Genomic DNA, 18,061 nt, shown 5'->3' on the forward strand with positions numbered 1-18,061 from the left:
TTCCTGCCAACATCTGTCGTTTCCTGACTTGTTAATTTTAGCCATTCTGACTGGTGTGAGGTGGTATCTCACTGAGGTTTTTATTTGGATTTCCCTGATGCCGAGCGATGTTGAGCACTTTTTCATGTGCCTGTAGGCCATTTGGATGTCTTCTTTGGAAAAATGTCTGTTCATATCTTCTGCCCATTTCTTGATTGGATTCTTTGTTCTTTGGGTGTTGAGTCTGATAAGTTCTTTATAGATTTTGGATACTAGCCCTTTATCTGATATGTCATTTGCAAATATCTTCTCCCCTTCTGTCGGTTGTCTTTTGGTTTTGTTGACTGTTTCTTTTGCTGTGCAAAAGCTTTTTATCTTGACGAAGTCCCAATAGTTCATTTTTGCTCTTGCTCCCCTTGCCTTTGGTGATATGTCTAGGAAGAAGGTGCTGCAGCTGAGGTCGAAGAGGTTGCTGCCTGTGTTCTCCTCAAGGATTTTGATGGACTCCTATCTCAATTGGAGGGGGAGACGAACCATGAGAGACTATGGACTCTGAGAAACAAACTGAGGGTTCTGGGGGGGGATGGGTGAGCCTGGTATTGGGTATTAAAGAGGGAACATATTGAATGGAGCACTGGGTGTTATACGCAAACAATGAATCATGGAACACTACATCAGAAACTAATGATGTAATGTATGGTGATTAACATAACATAATAAAAGTAAAAAAAAAAAAAAAAGAAACTGAACCATAGAGATCAAACTGAGGGTTACTGGAGGGAGGTGGGTGGGGGATGGGCTAGGTGGGTGATGGGCATTGAGGAGGGCACTTGTGTTGAGCACTGGATGTCATATGCAAGTGATGAATCACTGAATTCTAGTCCTAAAACCAATATTACACTATATGTTAACTAACTAGAATTTAAATAAAAAATTGAAACAAAAAAATTATTTAATGAGCACAGATCAAAAGTATAGGTAAGTATACAGGAGGGGTATATAACTTAGACTTCGGGACCATCCAATAAGCTATCCCTGTCTCCAAATAGAGCAATCATCTCTAATGACAAGAAGATCTGTGCCTCCCGGGTCAGTGGCTCCCTCCTAGCTCTGCTGCATAAACACTACGGATTCTTGCTCCAAACTCTTCCTACATTTTTTTTTATGCAAGTTTCATTACTCTTATGTTAGAATCTGACTTTATGTATCACAAAATCTGTTACATTACAGTTATTTAAAACTCTTAATTATGAGATTCCTATATAAACATGTGATTGAATTTGGGTGTTTTGTTCATCTGTTTTAGCAACTACTCAAATATCTTAAGGTTGAAGTTCTGCAGATGGCAAAGTTCATGCATTTTATATGTTTTTAAAACATCTTTTACTAGTTTCCTTTGAATAATACTTCAGACTATAACAAGCAATGCAGAGAAGAGGACATGTAAGAGCTGCAGGTAGAAAAGGTGATACTTCATTTATTTGGTGTTTTTCCCCATAGACCAAAATATTATCTTAATAATATTTTCAAATATGAAAAATATTTTAAACTGATATATTTATTCTCTAAACTTGCAATATTAATTTTTATATTAATTATTCTTTTTTTCCTAAAGTACTAATCAGACCATGGCTACATGTTGAAGAGCAGTCCCAAACATAACTTTATTGCTTATTCTGGGCAATGCAAACAAATTAGTTCACTATAAGGCATTAGTAGCAGAGGAAGAAAAAAAAAATGCTATGAGGTGCTAATTTGCATTTTCTAGAACAATTCGATGTATTACAATAAGCTCTCTCCCCGCTGTCTGTCCAGACCAGCTCCCTTACCTCTAGCCTCCCAACACCACACAGATGGGCTATCTATAAGCACATCTGCCAGGGCTGCCAAAATGTAAACACACTCAGCTTGTAGCAGATGTTTTCCAGGAAAGATCGCTACACTGGAGTTGTTCTGCTGTGGATTCTATGTGAGTTGATCTCCATGACTAGGCGTAAGGTCAGTGTGTTCAAACAGATCATTTGTTTTTCAGATATAGAACAATAACGGTAGATGCAAGCTCAACTGTTTGGTATTTACCACGTACATATATAGAGAAATGTTTCTGAAGCCTCTGCTAATAAGTCAAGTTTTTAAAAAACATAGGCTTTATTTTACTTGATGTGCTTATTTGCTGAGCTCTTCAAAGGTAAAACATAGACTTAGTAAAAGAAAAATAAGGATTCTCAGTTTTTGTATGGTCATTGTTGTAATCTTGTGGGTTGTTATAATAATTGTCTATATTCATAGTTCTTAGTCCTTTTTATCAATATACTAGGTATTCATTTATGGGGTAGTTTTATTTAGTTTTATAGACACTGATGGTATGTTTTTCTTATGTGAGTTTATAAACTCATTTAATATGTATGTATTCCCAAATCCTGATGGTATGTAAAATCAAAAATACTTTATAAAGTACTTTTATAAAGTACTACTACTTACAAGGCATTCTACTAAACATGAGGTTTACTTGGAAGAGACATACAAGAAAATAAGTAATCATATCCGTTGGTAACAAGTATTATATTTCTAGAGTGCCCTGAGAGTTCAGGGAGCATAAAGCGGCAAGGCAAAGACACAGGCTACTTTGAGCATGGTTTATAGTCCGGCGGTAAAATCAAGACAAGCAATAGTCCACTAACAAAAAACTAAAGAACAGAAACCAGCTGCCATTCTCATTATATATATATATATATATTAGTAATCTGAACAGTAGGGTTTGAAAAACCATTATCCTAAAAAACTGAAATACTTGATTCCTGCTTATGGGAATTAGATAATTTCCACCCCCACTCCTGACTAGTATAGTACCATTGTTGACTTACAAGTTTAAACATAACTGAAGTCCACCCTAAACCAAACACCTACCAAGGCCAAGTAACTGCAGACCTATTGAAATTACCCATTGTATAAGACCCTCCACTTCCAAATATTTCTGTGTTAATGTTTACTTTGTTTCCTGCTTGATGGAATACACCACAAAAAAAAAAAAAAAAAAGTCTTGTACTTGCCTCCAAGTAATGACTTTTAACAATAACTTATTTCTCTCACTTTGATACATGCTTCCAAATTATCATGACTTTAAAGTTTGATTTGGGGATGGTCCCGGAATTTGAAAATCTACCTGCCCAAACTAACCAAGATATAGAATGTGAGCTTTCTAATATTACTTCTCATTCAATGACCACACCCTCACTTTCCTCTGTTGGCTTCTGATTCATATCTTATCTAAAACGTGTTTCTGAGGATTTTTCTTCAGTCTTCTTCTTCTCCTTCTTTATTTCTGTGCTTGGAAATTTTATTGGTCCTGGAGAAAGGAAGGCATGCAGGCCCCACCTCCTGCACAGAATGACAATACTCTCACTGCTTCCTGTTGCAGTTGATGGAAGCTTCATATGCTAGGGGAAGACCAGGAAGGACTTGAGCTTGGGCCCGGGGCCAAGGCATGCCACATAGGCAGAGAGCAGGGGGAAGGAGTCCAAGCAGCCGGGGGCCAGGACCTGGTGAATCAGCGGCAAGTTCAACAAGGTGTAGTCCGAGAAGGAGATCTAGTTGCCTACGATAAAGACCTGCCCCTCCCTGGTTCTGGGACAGCAGGATCTCAAAAGGCTTCAGGTGCCCTGGCCGTGCCTTCATATACCCCTCCTTGCCTGCTTTGTGGTTGGATAGGTAAGGATGAGGTATTTGCAGTGGAGATCCTCCACGGGGTCATTCAGCCTGTCCACCAGGGCGCCCTCCCACTGGTCCTTCCCATAGAGCACAAGGGACTGGCCCAGGTATTGCAGGATGGCAGTGGACTGGTGCAGGGTCAGGTCTCCATCCTGGGACTCGGGAAGCTTCCCGGGTGGACAGGAGGACTTGAGTGAGCTCTGCGGCCAGGTCTCCTTGGTCACCACCTCTTCCTTCCAGCTCTGAGCCTGGTCAGCCAGCAGCACGCTCAAGGGCTCACGTCGCTCTCCAACAGGCAAGGAGACAACGCTGTAAGGTGCCCACAGCACTGGCAGTGGTGGTGGTCGTGGTGGCAGGCTCTCTTCAGTCTTCTTCTGTCTCTACAGATCTTACCTACTCTGATGCTTTGTAAACTGGCAGATGTACAGATACACAGGAATAATAAATTTAAGGAATATATTCACAGAAAAAACATGCATATTCATGTCATATTTACAGTATAGGTTCCTTTTAAAACACAGCTCAAAGGGCTTTTAATGCAAACAGTGTATTGGGCAAATGCTCCCAGGGAGTAGAAGTGAGGAACCAGGGTGCCATAAACTGTCTGTGTCCCTCCAAAATTCATACGTTGAAACCTAACCCTCAGTGTGATGCTTTTGGAGGTGGGGACTTTGGAAAGTGATTAGGTCATGAGGGTGGAGCCATCATGATTGGATGAGTGTCCTTATGGAAGAGCCCCAGAATGCTCCCTGACCTTCGACACCATATGAAGACATGGCAAGAAGACGGCTGTCTTTGAACCAGGAAGCAGGTCCTCAGCAGACACCAAATCAGCTGGTGCTTTTTTCTTGGACATCTCAGCTTCCAGAACTGTGAGAAATAACCGTTTGTTGTTCACTAGCCCCCTAGTCCATTCTATTTTGTATTTAAAGATATGTTTTTAAATTGACTGTTTCTGTGGAGACTGAGTGCTCAGCCCCACCTGGAATATCTGAGGAAATTTACCATAAGAATCTCCAGATCCAAGCAATGTAAAGAAGAAGCAATTACTCATCAGACCTGACCCTCCACTGAGAGTTTTTCCATGAGTGATAAACTCCTTGAACTTGTGGGTTGCACATGTGAATCTTCAGTTAGCCCCTGGAGATGACCCAAAGCATGTGCCAGAAAAATACTCAAGTAGTATGCAAAAAACAATGCATGCTTGATATTAGGCACAGTCTGCACAATATTGTTTGCTAAATCAATGACTAGAATGAGTCATGAGGCAGTGAAGAAATGAAGTAGTGCACAAGGTATTTAATATAGTCCTTCTAGTACACCACTTGTGTAGGCTGGTGCCCTCCATTAATTCCAATCCATAACCAACTCTCCAAATTGTCAGATAGCTGTAAGCTTTACAGAAGAGGATTAGTTTGGCAACGATAGTCCTAGCACCTGTAAATCATTCCAAGTCATAAATGATATTCATCATCTCCTCTCTCAGAGTTCCCTCACATCAGCTAGTGTGGGTTTCTTGTCTAAGAGGTGACCCAAATCTTCAAGGAATCTGAGCACTTAGTTGACTTCTCCGTGGTGGACCTGGATTGCTGTAATTTTCCATTCAGATTTATGTCTGCGCACTGAAGCAACAAGAGATACCCAGTGAATCTTCTGGGTCCCAGATACAGTTCCCTCTTTCCCCATCATATAACACCAACTCTATCTCTTTGTCATGATCAGTGTCAATTACTCCTGCCAGTATGATAACTCCTTTCTTTGCCTATTGGCTCATTGCTACCTTCAAGTTTAGTGGGATCTTTATTGTATCCACTGGAAAACAAAACAAAACAAAACAAAACAAAACATTCCCACATTAGAAATCAAGACTTATAATCTAATGGAATTTGAATTGTGAATACCAGAAACAAAAATTTCTAAAATGAATTGACAGAAGTAATGAAAACAAGAGCCAATGGTACTTTTATTACTTGATTACAGGACTGGCATTCTAGATATTAGGGACACGGCACCATATATTGGCCATTAGTTTAATGGATATTACACACCTTAAAAGATAGCATACCAAAACTGCGTGTCCTGGCTCTGAGCTGTCATTTTACTGAGCAGTTAAGGGTTATTCTATTATCACATTAGGTTAACACTTTGTGGTGATAGGGTGTAGAGTGAAACAAGTAGATTCCATGGTAATGGTAATTCATGCACTGCCTCACCTACTTTGCCATAAAATTGTCTTGTTAGTCTAAGGAAACTGATGATCCCATTCTAATGAACTAGGGATTTTTTAAGACCCAAGATGATATAAGGTTGGCAAAGTACTGAATGTAGGAAAGCAAATCCATATCGAGAATTATGTCGATTCTGGTAATTATAAATTGCTGTCTCTTCCAGGGTTGAAAAGGTCTAATTTGAAAGCGTCCAAAAATTTCACCTTTCATCATTTCAACATACCTCCAAATTGTTCAACATGAGTTAGAACCATGTTGAGGGCCCACACTGATTGCTGCCATTGATAGGTTATACATTTAGCAGTGGCAATAGCTAATCTATCTTAGTGAGAAGGAATCCACACTGTTGGGCCCATGCATAGTTCCATCTCAGCAACCATGGACAACTTGTTCATGGGCCAATTGGACAAACACTACACTGGCTGAGAAATGAACTGATGCTCATCAGCAGGATGGCCCATCTTGTCCCCCTAGTAATAAAGGCTTTTTGTCTCTGTCAGCCATTAATATGAGACAAACAATAATCTACAAATTTTATCCCAAATCCATCTGAATGTAATACTCCAGACTTCCTTTTTTTCCTATGTTCCAATTTTTGCCTCTCTAGGTCCCTATTCAACTACTCAAATCATATGTCACTTTGATTCAGAATAAATGACCAAGCATACTACTCCCTACTCTACTCACTGGGAGGGTTTCCGCTTACCACTGTCCTGTAGGACCACACTTGGATTGAGCAGACGTATAGTCAGATGTACATTTTCAGAATCTACTGAAGCTGACTTATCTGAGACTTAGACATGAATTTTCCCTCTGTCACCTGGTCCTAGGGAACCTCCTTAGAGCCCACAGATTTGAGCTGAAGGATAAACAATGGTTCAATAGAAGTAATTGATATGGAATTTTGCACCACCTATTTGTATAACTTATGTGTGTATCCTAGACTGACTTAAGCCCTATCCTGGATCATTCAGGGAATTCAGAGAGTTTACTGGTGTCATATAACAGGTAGAGCGGAAATAGCAATTTTTTTTTAAATATTTTTTTTTTAAGATTTTATTTATTTATTTGAGAGAGAGACTGAGAGAGAGAGAGCATGAGAGGCGGGAGGGTCGGGAGGGTCAGAGGGAGAAGCAGACTCCCTGCCAAGCAGGGAGCCCGATACGGGACTCAACCCAGGGACTCCAGGATCATGACCTGAGCCGAAGGCAGTCGCTTAACCAACTGAGCCACCCAGGCGCCCGCGGAAATAGCAATTTTAAGGACACTAGGATTGAATGACTATTGGTAAGCACCATAACTGATGCTCTAGAAAAATATAATAAATAGCTATTGCTAATTAACAGCAATTGAAAAGATAGAGAAAGGGACTCCCTGGGAGTCCACACAGATACATTGTTCCATTGAGGAGGGAACAAAGAAAAAGCTGAGGACTACGTCCAAAACTTAATCATCTGAATAACTCAGCTCCAAAGAAGGTAAAATCCTCAACCAAGGAAGCTTGTTTTATCAAAATCAGGGCCATGTTTGGGGAAAAAAGTCAGGGACACATAGATTGACACCTCCCCAAATATTGAATTTGTAGCTTTTAAAGTGTTCAATAGCAACATAAGGCTAATGACTATTGACTTGGACTGCATGGTTCAGACCATCCTACTTTAATAGTTTGTGGGGGAATTTTCACAGTCAACAATCAGGTTATGTCTACAGAGGAAGGAGCTCAGGGCTACAGACAAAAAGGCCTGGTGCAACCCTGACTCTCTCACTTACTTGCTCTGAAATCTCTAATTTTCAAATTATCTGTTAACTGCAGAGAGTGATAATATCTTCAAGGAGATTAACACTTAGATATGCTAAAATGTAATAACTGATAGGAAATAATTTTATGGTGAGGATTTATGATATACTATACACTGAAGGTACTTGATATTAGAAATATTGTAAAAAAACTATTGTCTTATAACAAATAAATTATACAAATCTTAACATATATATTAACGTATGTTCATGACAAAATAGAATACAGAAACCTTGATTTTCCAAGATAATTTTACCACGTGTTTATAACATTAAATAATATACAGTTTATTATGCATGGCTTAAATTTAATCAAAGTAGAATCATACTTTATGTATCATCTTACCACTGGATTTTTCTCTTAGTATATGTATGGCCTGTACTGATGTTGATGCATATAGCACTCTGATTCATTTTCACTACTATTTAGTATGCTGTTGTGTGAATGTAAATTTTAAAATTCTGTCTGTTGGAATATTCAGATGAAAGAATGATTTTCAGACAACATCCTGCCTTTAGCCTTCCAGATGCAAAGCTGAAGCTTCTCTGCATGTGTCAAGATGTACTCTATCTGCACACCCGTATGTCTCAACTCAAAAAGTTCTGTTAACTACAGGTTGATCCTCCAGGTAAACATTTTCCTTACAGCAAACATTTAATTCCATTTCACTCCAGAGGAAACAGGGTATTTCAAAGAGAAGTTGCACTCAGGATGACTAGGACCCTGACTGTATTAAATGATAGCTATTATAGATCTCAGTGCAGTTTTCTACTACTCTTGGCTTATCAACCCTTCAGGAACTTGTACCTTTTTGTTTCTTCAATTGCATTTCTTGACTTAAATTTTATGAACCAAACCATATGTTCTAGCCATACTAAATTTTTTTTAAGCACCATCCTTTTCCTATTTCCTCTAGCCAACCCCTTTTAGCTAGAACACCCTTTCAGACACCCACTACATATTAGCTGGCTAGCATCTATTGATCATTTGGGTCCAGGCTCAAACATCAATTCATATTTCCCATTTCAAAGCACTGTCCAAACTTTATTATTATTACTTATTTAATATTCTCTCTACTTTGCAAAACTGTTGACAGCTTGGGGACAGAGATTGTACTGTATCAGTTCTGTTAGGACTAGAGTGCCTCTCATAGTACCCAATACCTAGTAGGTTTGTGATACCTTTAGTTGGATGAATTATTTAACTACTATATTTAGTTCATTCCAAGGCACACATATTTTAAATTCTAACAAGTCTAAAGTCAGAGTGCTGCTTAGAATTTGTCATGTTTATAGATTAATTGGAAGATTTGTTTTGTTTTGTTCTAATTTCACCTAAAATAATGAAGAGTCTTACAAGTGAGGAGGTATTTGATCCTACAAAAAGATGGTACTTAATGACGAAAATTCTTGGAGTTTGAAGTTATCTTCTCAATGTAGTGTTTGACATTTAATAAACGATAAGTGTACTAGTGATGTCCAAATGAGTTAATTATTAGCCATCAATTAGCGTTGACCAGATCCTTTCTGACTCATTTGTATTCGCAAGAGAAGTTGCTTAACTATTTCCTTCATGCTGCATTAGCTTGCTCTTATTCCACAAATTTCTATAATCCCAAATTTTCATCAGCAGGATCTCAAACTATCTTGGTGAGAACATAATGTATTAATATCACCAGGTTGTCCACAAAGAACATCTTTCCAGCTTGAGAAAGAAACATAAGTTAGCTCTAGCCAGCCAAGAAGCACATTCTTTAGAGAACTTAACCCTAAAAATGTAAAGTGTCCTTCCATATATAATCAAAAATAGAAACACTAGTATGTAGTAAAATAATTGTAAGAAAGTAAAATAAGTCTCTAAGATGGATTTATACTTTTTTTTTAAGTCAATTATCAAATTCTAAAAAAACAACAACAACAAAAAAAACTGTGTCCCCATCAAGCTGGCTATCTTCCTACTGAGTAATCTAGCATTGGCCAAAACCCTCAGGCCACAAACACCTGTCCTTTGCATCTGAAAGGACAGAAGATGCTTCACCATGTATTTAAATCTAAAGCCCTTTATTTGCAATTATGAGTAAAAAAAACCAAAAAACAAAAAACTTAGAAACCATCTGCAAGTGACACAGAAGGTCGATCCTTTCATCTGAAGGGAAGGTGTTGTGGACTCCTTTTGAGGCACAAAACCATGTGTCCACATTGACTTCGGAGGTGTGCCAGGACACAGGTGCTCCTGACAATGCCTCGTTCTCAAATCCAGACCTCCAGGGCTCAGTGGGCAGGAAGTGCTGATCTTCCTGTTCTGAACTGTCGCTGCCAAGCAAGGGCTCCCTTCCGTTGGTCTCCAGGCCTTCCTGAACATTCAGACCCAGGTGTTGAGCCCTAACTCTGGCTCTGAGAAGAGAGTCTGAACTCAGGGGCAGTGACTCCCACTCTCTGCTCTTCTCTGCCCCTGCAATTAGGACACCTCACTGAGGAGCCTGTCTTGGGATTTTTCAGGATGATCATCAGTATGAAGAATATATCTTGGCCTTCGAGGTCCAGTTTAGCCCTGATCCATGCTGCTTTAATCCCAGTGCCCTATATCAAATGTTCATACTCCTAGAGGTTTGACAGTAGGGGCAGTAATGTGACAAGAAACAATAAAATCCTCATTTCTGACTCAGGGAGAAAGTGGAAGTCATGGGGATTAGCCCTGTTTGGAACTCCTGCTCCAAAGGATTAACATTCACATGAATTTTAGTGCTAAAATAAAATTTATGTATCCATGTAGTGGGAATTCCCATCTCATTCAGACATAAAGCGGGTCCTAACAGCGGCCCCTACATGATCTGCAACACTGAACCCCTCACACACTACTATTGTCCTCCTTCACACCACTCTGGCCATAGTGGCTTCCTTGCTATTTTTCTGACATATTTATGTTTCTGCCTCAGAGCCTTTGTGCTACTGAATCCTCTCCCTAGTGTTCCCTCTATCCCTGGATACCTTCATGGCTCACTTCCTCTTCGTCTTCTGTTCTCTTCCCAAAAGTCACATTCTCAGTGGGCCTTTTCTTAACTACGTTGTATTAAATGTATTCCTATCTCCTTTTCCTGCTTTATTTTTTATCCCCACACTCATCACTATGTGATACCTATTATGTTACTTACTATTTACTGTCTACTTCCCTTTAGTAGAATATTAGCTTTGGGAAGGCAGAAAGTCTTGTTTCTATTATTCACTTCTCTATTCTCAGCGTTTAAAATGGTCTGGCACATAGCAGCTGTTCAAAATATAGTTTTTTGAGGGGAAAAAACATTTTTAAAATATTTGAAGATTTAGAGTTACCATGATATTCAGGTCCATAATTTTGATTGCTAAACAAGAGATTAAAGTGGGAAAATACCCTATGTCTAATTCAACAAACCCATTATTTGTGACTAAAATTCATAACTTTATTTATAGGAATTCAGTGTAACATTGGATATTAATTTTTAAAAAGCATCTAAAGCTGCAAATTTTAAAATGTTGAGCTCACCCTTCACACTTTCCTAAATTTCTCATACCATAATGATAAATTAATCCAAATTATCATTCATTCACTTGTTCACTCTTTTAATATAGGCTTGTAAAGTGCCTCTTCTCAGTTCAAACATTTTCAACAACCTCATGGTACACTAGTAAATTTGGCTCATCATAGGACACTTTATCAAACAAAACAACAAAGAGTAGAGACTTTCTCAGTTACAAAACTTCCCTATGCAAATAAGACAAAATACAGTTTGCTTACCTTAGCAGTACCTATTTTTCTTCATTCATAATATCAGATACGTACTTCTAAGTGTATCTAAGACATAGGAGTCTTCTAACTTTTTAAAATAGGCCTTCTAGGGCACCTGGGTTGCTCAGTTGGTTAAGTGTCTGTCTTCGGCTCAGGTCATATCTCAGGGGGGTCCTGGGATGGAGCCCCAGGGATCAGCAGGGAGTCTGCTACTCTCTGTCCCTCTGCTGGTCTCTCGTGCCTTCTCTCTCTATCTCACACTCTCTCTCTCAAGTAAATAAAATCTTTAAAAAAATTAAAAAAGAATAAAAATAAATAAATAGGCCTTCTACTAAAGGGAAGAACATAAGTATGCTTCTCAGATTGAGGAACAGTGGGCATTTCACAGCAACTTAGAGATGTATAAAACCTGTGCCCACACTGATGGTTTTGGTTATGTTTCTTTTCTAATTTGAATTTTGTTATTCTGGATTTTAAGTTTCACTAGCAAAAGATCTTCATATGTTTTCAACTAATATCAGATCCAGTTATGAACATAATTTTCATGGCCCAAGTGAACTTAGGTTGGAGTATATCTCAGGGAAAATTAAAGTAAGAGGAAGAAATGAAAACTTCCCCCCCCCGCAAAAAACCTCCTTTCTTAACACAATGGTTAGTTTCAGGGAGGTTCCCTGGAGATTCCCTCTCCCTCTACCCCTACCCCTGTATGTGCTCTCTCCCCCTCTCTCTCAAATAAATAAATAAATAAATATTTTTAAAAAATGAAAAATAAAAATAAATTTAATCAAACTTGTTTAGCCATCCTTGGCTGGATGCCAGGTAGTCCTGTGACTCCTTAAAAAAGAAGGCAGGAGTAGGGTAGGAGTAGATTTTATTACACTAGATAAATCTCAGACAAGCATATCTATATAGAAGATATATTTGTTTCACCAATTTACAAAACTCCTTAAAATGTTAAGCAGCATACAATTTCATTGAGACTTTTATTCAGGAGTAATAGATTTAAGGGTGCTTAACCAAATCAGTTCTTGAAGCTTGCTTTGCCATTTGCACATGGAATTCATTCATAGTAAGGTGATTGTACAGTAATTACATAAAATGTAAAACCTTCCATTTAGATAGATAGATATATGGAATTTTAATTACTACCAGCTAGATTGAGATGCTGCTCTAGTTCAGGGAGTTGAGAAATCAGCGGGATGCTATTTACGTTCTCCAGAACGTAATACAATTGTGTTTTTCTATTATCTATTGCTCTTGGAAGGCAATTAGTTCCAGGAGCTATGCAGTTTAAGGAAAAAAAAATTAAAATGCCCCCACCTATTCCTAATTAAGATTAAGAGAATTCTTTGTCATGTTGAGCATATTTAGGCATAAAATTACAATCATTTTGACATTAAATTCTCATTACCATATTTCCCCAGAGTGATTTTTTTAACAGGTATTTGTTGAAATGCTGACTGATACCACTCTTCCTCTAAATGCCATTCTTTTGCCTACTTTTTCTTATTGCCTCTGCTTTCATTTCTCCCAACACCAACACGCAACCTCTTCTCTGTGATGAACTTTGAAATTCATGCAAGAAGGAAGTGAAAACAAAAAGAAGCACAACATTATTTCCCCACCGGTTTACGGAAGATGAAAAACTAAGACCAAAAAAAAAAAAACCGTTGGTAAAATCATTCTCAGGCTACCCGGGCTGCTGAAAGCCCGGCTTCGCAGTCAGGAGACCGCCCGGGCGGCGGGACATGGGGAGGCATCTGGGCAGCTCCCCGCAGCTGCTCTGCTCCAGGCGCCCCCGCAGCCGGAATGTGTGAAAGGCACCCAGTGGGATGCACCCCCCAGCCTCCGACCTGCAGTTCAGGTGCGCAGGGGAGCCTCTAACTGCCGCAGAAGGTCTCTGGAGCGGCTGAGGCCAGCTCCCTATGTCCTAAGAACTTGCTCCTTTCTGCTGGACACAATGGCTCCTGAACTTTTCTGCCCTTGGCTCTCCAGAAAAGCTGACATGCACAACCCCGGACCACGGAGCCTAAAAGGAGGCATGCTAGCTCCATTGTCTCTTTTAAAAGTCCCTTCTGAAGGAAGTCAGTCCACAAGACCATTGTAGCTCCCTCTAGGACAGCACTGCAAGGTCAGCCCCGCAAAGGAGTCCCGCTCTGGAGACAAGAGAAAAAGATAAGAATATTTGACTTCCAACCTCCCGGCGCTTTTCATTAAAAGATAAATCTACCTCAATCTATTTTGAGCTTGGGTTTTTATAACACAATAATAAAAGGGTCAGTGTGAAAAAAGACTTTATTTGATCTACCACAGTTTTTCCTATTGCTCGTTCTCAGCCTATAAATGCATTTAGCAAGTCTAAAGGCAATTGGAAGTGTGTAGCATGTGGTAGCTTTGCAGCCAGGTGAAATATTGCTCAGTCAAGTTAGAAAATTCAAGATCAGACTCTCCCAGAGAGTGGCTTTGGTCACTTCTGAGAAGACAGCTAAAGTCAACTTACTCTCCATCTGAGTCTCTTCATGTGAAGTGACAACGTGATCAAGAGCAGCATTGTGTGCAAACACAATAAGCAGCAGAATGTCACCTACCATTTCACAGCTATACTTCAGTGTACCTAAGAAGCTGAGAGATCCTGAGTAGGTGATTCAGTAAGGAGAATCAGCCTTCCGGAGGCAGAGTGTCTCTGAGCACACTGTTCAATGATGCTCTAGGGATAGATGAGTTTTGGAAGGAGATCTTTCTGCTGCATTGAGTCAGGTCAGAAAGGATATAATCACATGGGAAGGGTGTGATTCTGATGGGATAATCAATGGGCCACATAGATAAAAGAATGTTATGAAAAACTATATGCCAACAAATTGGACAATCTGGAAGAAATGGATATATTCTTACAAACATATAAACTACCAAAACTGAAACAAGGGAAAATAGAAAACTTGAACAGACTGATAACCAACAAAGAAATTGAATCAGTAATCAAAAATCTCCAAACAAAGTCCAGGGTGGGATGGCTTCGCAGGCGAATTCTACCAAACATTTAAAGAGGAGTTAATACCTATTCTTCTCAAATTATTCCAAAAAATAGAAAAGGAAGGAAAACGTCATATTCATTCTATGAGGCCAGCATTACCCTGATACCAAAACCGGATGACTCCACTAAAAAAAAGAACTATAGGCCAATATCCCTAATGAATATGGATGCAAAAATTCTCAATAAAATACTAGCAAACTGAATCCAGCAATACATTAAAAGAATCATTCACCACAATCAAGTGGGGTTTATTCCTGGGTTACAAGTGTTGTTCAGTATTTGCAAATCAATCAACGTGATACACCACATTAACAAAAGAATAGAACTATATGATCATTTCAATAGATACAGAAAAATCATTTCAAAAAGTACAACATCCACTTATGATAAAAACCGTCAGCAAAGTAGGTTTAGAGGGAACATACCTCAATATAATAAAGGCTATATTAGGAAAACCCACAGCTAATATCATCTTCAATGGGGAAAAACAGAGCTTTTCCTCTGTGGTCAGGAAGAAGACAGCAATGTCCGCTCTCACCACTGCTATTCAACATAGTACTGGAAGTCTTAGCCATAGCAATCAAACACCATAAGGAAATAGAAAACATCCAAATCAGCAAAGAAGAACTCCAACTTTCACTATTTGCAGATGACATGATAACTCTATATAGAAAGCCCTAGGGCGCCTGGGTGGCTCAGTTGGTTAAGCAACTGCCTTCGGCTCAGGTCATGATCCTGGAGTCCCGGGATCGAGTCCCACATCAAGCTCCTTGCTCGGCGAGGAGTCTGCTTCTCCCTCTGCCCTTCCCCCCTCTCATGCTCTCTCTCTCTAATAAATAAATAAATAAATAAATCTTAGGAAACCCTAAAGACTTCACAAAAAAACTGCCAGAACTGATAAATGAGTTCAGTAAAGTTACAGGATACTAAATCAATGTACAGAAATCTGTTGCATTTCTATATGCCAATAATAAGCAGCAGAAAGAGAAATTAAGGAATCAATTTCATTTATAATTGCACCAGAAATAATAAGATACCCATGAATAAACCTAACCACAGAGGTGAAAGAGTTGTACTCTGAACTATAAAATACTGAAAAAAGAAATTGAGGATGACACAAAGAAATGGAAAGACATTTTATGCCTATGCATTAGAAGAACAAATATTGGTGAAAATATCTATACTACCTAAAGCAATCTACTCATTTGAAGCAATCCGTAGCAAAATACCACCAGCATTTTTCACAGAGCTAGAACAAACACTCCTAAAATTTGTATGGAAACCACAAAAGACCTAGAATAGCCAAAGCAACCTGGAAAAAGAAAAGCAAAGCTGGAGACATCACAATTCCAGACTTCAAGTTATATTACAAAGCTGTAGGGATCGAGACAGTATGGTACTGGCACAAAAATGGATGCATAGATCAATAGAACAGAATAGAAAACCCAGAAATGGACCCACAACTATAAGGTCAACTAATCTTTGACAAAGCAGGAAAGAATATTCAATGGGAAAAAGACAGTCTCTTCAACAAATGGTGTTGGGAAAATTGGACAGCAACATGGAACAGATGAAACTAGACCACTTTCTTTTCTTTTTTTTTTTTTTTAAAGATTTTATTTATTTATTTGACAGAGAGAGACATAGCGAGAGAGGGAACACAAGCAGGGGGAGAAGGAGGGGAGAAGCAGGCTTCCCCGTGGAGCAGGGAGCCCGATGTGGGGCTCAATCCCAGGACCCTGGGATCACGACCTGAGCCGAAGGCAGATGCTTAACGACCTGAGCCACCCAGGCGCCCCAGAAACTAGACCACTTTCTTAAAACATACACAAAAATAAATTCAAAATGGATTTCAGACCTAAATGTGAGACCTGAAACTATAATAATCCTATACATGAACACGGCCAGTAACCTTTTTGACATTGGCTGTAGCAACTTCTTTCTAGATATGTCTCCTAAGGCAAAAATAAACTATTGGGACTTCACCAAAATAAAAAGCTTCTGTTCAGTGAAGGGAACAATCAATAAAACTAAAAGGCAACCTGCAGAATGGGAGAGGACATTTGCAAATGACATATTGGATAAAGGGTTAGTATCCAACATATATAAAGAACTTATAGGGGCAGGGGCAGGCACAGGAAGCAAGATGCTCCCTTCAGGACCACTTTCATCTTTTTTTTTTCTTTATTTCTCCTTCCACCGCACATACAAAGACACCTAACCCAGCAGGATTTTTCTCTCGTCTGGAGGGTATGTTATCCTCCTCTTCCGTAATTTGATATATCTCCTTCAAAGGTACAGTTTCTAACATGCTTTTTTCCTCAAACACTAACAATACTAAACTTAAGTTTGGGGGTACACAAAAGCCAGAGACTGGCAATTTCTCTCTCTCTCAAATCACATCCTATGATGAACACACTGCTTTGTATGGGCCATGAAGGTGGAAATAATAGCAAGGAAAATATTCTGCCAATAATACTGTACTCTTCCCAGCTGCATTTTAACTTCTTGTGCTTTACTTTCTCGTTAATAAAACAAGGGTAGTTGTACCTATCTGTCACAGTTATTATAAAGATTAAAGAAGAAAAATGAATAAACAGCACTTACTATTATCATTGTTACTCTTTCTAATGGTCTAATGGTCACCTTTAACATCTAGTTAACGGATGGCTGTTTGTCACAAAAAGAATCAGGCACAGAATATGAATGTTGATGAAGAAACAACAGTTGATGGGTGGAGTCACCGCAAGGATCATCATCATAACGCATCTCCTGCGGTATTAATGAATGGTGCTCCCTTTGGGGTGGCAGAGGCCCAGGTGGTTCTGGGCAACTAGATGTCATAAAGCAATCCTGGAGCACTTGTCAGATGTCCTGATTAATTGCCGTTTTTGAAGCAGAAGTAAGAGCATCTCAAAACCATGAACAAACACCAGACTTCCAAATAAGCTCGCATCCAGCACAGCTCCATGCCAGCCAAGGTACTCAGCTGTGAACTGGCAGTACTTAACTTGCCTTCTAAAGTCATCGAAGAGCTTAGCGGACCAGCAAATGATAACAATAAACAGCTACCCATGCATGAAACAAGAAATCAGAATTTTCTACTTATACGCATGCTTAAGCTAGGAGAGATGCCAGTCAGTGAGCTTAAGAAAAGGTGGGGGAGGCAGTGTTGTTGAAGCAACTTCAAGATGGCATTTAGAATCCCCACCAAGACCTAAGGAAATATGCCCAGTGCTTTACATAGTGGAGAGAAGCTATGGCTCTTAGAGACTCTGGGGAATGAGCTTCCTGCAATAAGCAGGGCAATTAACCTAAAGCAGATTCTGGCTGCTAAGTGGGGTAGAAATGCCTTTGTTTGGTCAGGCAGAGACTTCCCTGGTGTGCTCCTACTGGGATATTTCACACAAATTTGAGTTGCGTCGTTTAATAGCTCCCCTTGGCAGAAAGGATTCTAAAGGCCTTCCTGATGTTCTGAGTGCAGAGCTAGGTTGAGAGAACCTAGAGGATTTGTAAGGAGTGGCTTTGGAAGAGAGGCACCTGTCTCACCTGGGG

At 39.3% G+C, this 18,061-nt stretch overlaps 1 pseudogene; it reads right to left on the minus strand.

Moving 5' to 3' along the window:
* Positions 1-2,964: 2,964 nt before the first annotated feature.
* On the minus strand, positions 2,965-6,169 carry LOC102751168 (glutathione S-transferase P pseudogene; annotated as a pseudogene).
* Positions 6,170-18,061: the final 11,892 nt, after the last annotated feature.

This window comes from Leptonychotes weddellii, chromosome 7 (assembly GCF_054177405.1).
Source record: "Leptonychotes weddellii isolate Sample4059 chromosome 7, ASM5417740v2, whole genome shotgun sequence".
NCBI classification, from domain to species: Eukaryota; Metazoa; Chordata; class Mammalia; order Carnivora; family Phocidae; genus Leptonychotes; species Leptonychotes weddellii.